Below are 3,982 nucleotides of genomic sequence, written 5' to 3'. Positions count from 1 at the left end.
ATCGGAACGTCTTGGGAGGAGGTCTATTCCTTCGTTGACCGTGAGAGCTTGTCATGGGCTAAGTTGGGACTCCCCTGCAGGGATTTGAACTTTTGAAAGCCGTGCCCGTGGTTATGGGCAGATGGGAATTTGTTAATGTCCGGCTGTAGATAACTTGAACCTTAACTTAACTAAAATGAATCAACCGAGTGTATTACCGTGATGGCCTCTTCTCGGCGGAGTCCGGGAAGTGGACACGGTGTTGGAGTAATGTTTGCGCAGGTTGCTCTCTAGTTTCTCGCTCGCGTTTTGCCTCCTCTTCTCGCTCTCTTTTGCGAATAAGTTAGCCACCATACTTGCTAGTCGCTTGCTGCAGCTCCACTTATATCTACCCTTGCCATACCTATAAGCTTAAATAGTCTTGATCGCGAGGGTGCGAGATTGCTGAGTCCCTGTGGCTCACAGATTACTATTACACCAGATGCAGGGCCTGATGATTCCGCTCCAGGAGACGCGTATGAGCTCAAGTGGGAGTTCAACGAAGACTCTCAACGTTACTATGTTTCTTTTCCCGATGATCAGTAGTGGTGCCCAGTTGGGGGTGATTGGGACCGTGTCGCATGTTGGGTTCTCTTTTATTTTGGCGCCGTAGTCGGGCCATGAGTGTTTGGTTGATGTAATGTTTATTTATGTACTTGATTGACGTGGCGAGTGTAAGCCAACTAGTTTATCTCCCCTTTATTATTTATATTACATGGGATGTTGTGAAGATTGCCTAACTTGCGACATATGCCTTCAATGCGATTATGTCTGTAAGTCATGCCTCGACACGTGGGAGCTATAGTCGCATCGAGGGTGTTACAAGTTGGTAATCAGAGCCTTCCCGGACCTTAGGAGCCCCATTGCTTGATCGTTTTTAGCGACCGAGTTGTGTCTAGAAAAATGTTTTGAGTCATTTAGGAATTATATATCGGAGAGTTTATGAATTCTTTTTACTTCCCAGTCTCCTTATCGCTCTGGTAAGGCATCCTGACATAGAGTTTTGACTCTTCTCTTCTCAAATTTCACTAAATTTTTTTTAGGATCACGCGGGTATCTTAGAATCGTTCCCATGGTGTTATGATGAGAACATTGTCTTGGTGCCTCCTGTCATGGGTTTAGTGGAAGTGTCCCGAGAGTTGAGCTCTGAGGTGTTGTCATCATAATTTTATCGTTGCAGTTCTGGAATACCTGAGTTTAGTATGCCTACATCGAAAATCTCTTTTATGCAGTTCGTTGGTGAGATAACCTCGACGCCATCCAGTACTGGGGCGGGAGTTCGGGAGTATCGCCATAACTTGTATAACAGATGCTTTTTGAAGGTTGAGGTAGATGGTTTCCGAAGTTTTCTTGGTTATGTGTTGAAGGATGGATACAGCTGGATGTAGGATTTGCTAGTTTGGGTGAGATATTATGCTTCCCCTGTATCCCCAACACCTGATTGCATAACCAGAAAGGTTCGGGAGTTTCATAGGTGGGAATTCTTGTAGCTCTAGTTCTTCTTCCACGGATATTGGTTTGAGATTGGGATTTCTTACCGATTATTCGTTCTCGATCCGTGCCTTATTGATTTATTTCTTTACCTTAATTCTACGTGGCTTCTCAATTTATGGATATGTGACCATTTCAAGAGGAATGCATTCGTTCTTTTTGTTCGGATGTGAAGACTATATGTTGCAATTTTCATTCCGTTGGATTCAGCTGCAATATTTCTCTGTCAATGTGCTAATGGTGGTCAACCTCTTCAGGATGGCTCCTCCAACGCGCACGACTCCGAATCCTGATCCTCCACCACCTCCACCTCCTCCAGAGGCATGGCAAGCTGTGATGGCCGCAACCAATGCAAACACACAGTTGATCATGCAAATTCTTCAAGAGCGCAATCAAGGAAACCAAGGGAATCAAGGCAGCAATCAGAATCACTTTGCTACACTCAACCAGTTCCTTGCTAATGGGCCAAAGACTTTCAGCAATTGTGTTGAGGCAACCGATGCTGACGATTGGCTTGTGGATCTGTGTAAGCATTTCAAGTGTAGTAACGTCAGGCCTGAGGACTTTGTTAAGTTCGCTTCCTTCCAACTCAAAGATCAAGCTGCAGAATGGTTCCAGCAGTACAAGGACTCCAGAGGTGGACGTGTTATCAGTTGGGATGATTTCCGTCGAGATTTCCGAGCTCATCATATTCCTCAAAGCGTGGTTGAAAGCAAGCGTGAGGAATTTCGCAATCTGAAGCAAGGCCCTTTGTCTGTCTATGACTACAACAAGTTGTTCCAGAAGTTCACCCGCTTTGCCAAGCAGGACGTCCCTGATGACAAGAGCATGATATACCAGTTCAGGGGTGGTCTCAGAGAAGCAATTCAGCTAGCTCTTGTTCTCTTCGAGCCCTTGAGATACGATGAATTCTACAACATGGCACTGAAGCAAGAGGCTGCTCAGTTGAGGTGTGATGCTTCCAAGAAGCGAGTCAGAGATGCTACTCCTTCTTCCTCTACTCAAGTGGCCAAGCAGCAGAAGTTTTGGCTTCCTCCTCCTCCGTTCCGTCAGCCGTATCAGCAGAAGAGCAAAGGTGGCAGTGGTTCTTCCCACCCACCCAACCCTGGCTTTCAGAACAAGACTTCGTCTCAAGCTCCAAGATTGAGTGCTCCGTATCACCGTCCGCTTTCAGAGGTCACGTGCAACAAGTGCCAACAGAAGGGTCACTATGCCAACAAGTGTTTCAACCAGAGGCGTCTTCCTCCTCCTCCTCCTGTCAGATCGGCAAGTACAGCTGTGGTCAAGCATAACCCCAAGCACGCCAAGGTCAATTTTCTGAATGCAACTCAGGCAGAGGACTCGTAAGATGTGATCATGGGTAACCTCCCTGTTAATGATATTCCTGCAAAAGTTCTTTTTGACACGGGTGCATCGCATTGTTTTATCTCGAGACCGTTTTCATCTAAGCATGGTTTGCCTTTGCAAATTCTTCCTAGTCCTTTAGCAGTTGTCTCTCCCGGTAAGCGCATGCATGATAACTCCATTCCTCCGGATGTTACTATCACTTTGGGAGACTACAAGTTTCTATCTTCTCCTACGGTTCTTGGTGACTCGGATATTGATCTTATTCTCGAAATGGATTGGCTTTCTAAGCACAAGGCACATCTTGATTATGCTGCCAGGCAGATTCAATTGACTCATTCGTCTGAGGATGTAATTATCTTTGCCGCTCGGGATAATACCATCCGTCTGTTTTCTCTCAATGAGAAGGGTGAACTGGATGCCATCTCTCAAATTCCAGTCGTTTGCGAATATCAAGACGTCTTTCCAGAAGAGCTCCCAGGAATGCCTCCGCACCGACCAGTTGAATTCGTTATTGATCTTGAGCCTGGCACGGAACCTGTGTGCAAACGTCCTTACAAGCTCGGACATGAAGAGTTGAAGGAGCTGAAGAAGAAACTCGATATTCAAGAGAAAATGGGTCTCATCCGGCCTAGTTCTTCTCCGTGGGGTTGTGGTGTTCTTTTTGTGAAGAAGAAGGATGGAATGGACCGACTTTGTGTTGACTACCGTCCAGTGAACAAGAAGACCATCAAGAACAAATACCCACTTCCCAACATCAATGAGCTGTTCGAACAACTCAAAGGTGCTCGAGTATTCTCCAAGCTTGATCTCCATATGGGTTATCATCAGATTCGAATCCGTGAGCAAGATATTCCCAAGACGGCTTTCAGGACAAGCTTTGGTTCATACGAATACACTGTCATGTCTTTTGGCCTCGTCAACGCTCCTCCGACGTTCTCTCGCATGATGAACTTCATCTTCAATGCCTACACCAATGACTTCGTTTTGGTCTATCTCGACGACATTCTGGTTTTCTCGAAGAACAAGGAAGATCATGCCAAGCACTTGCGTTTGGTTCTTGATAAGCTCAGAGAACATCAGTTCTACGCCAAGTTCTCCAAGTGTGAATTTTGGCTCGATGAGGTTC

The sequence above is a fragment of the Triticum dicoccoides genome, chromosome 6A, assembly GCF_002162155.2.
Source record: "Triticum dicoccoides isolate Atlit2015 ecotype Zavitan chromosome 6A, WEW_v2.0, whole genome shotgun sequence".
NCBI lineage: Eukaryota > Viridiplantae > Streptophyta > Magnoliopsida > Poales > Poaceae > Triticum > Triticum dicoccoides.
This window is presented reverse-complemented; position numbering follows the sequence as displayed.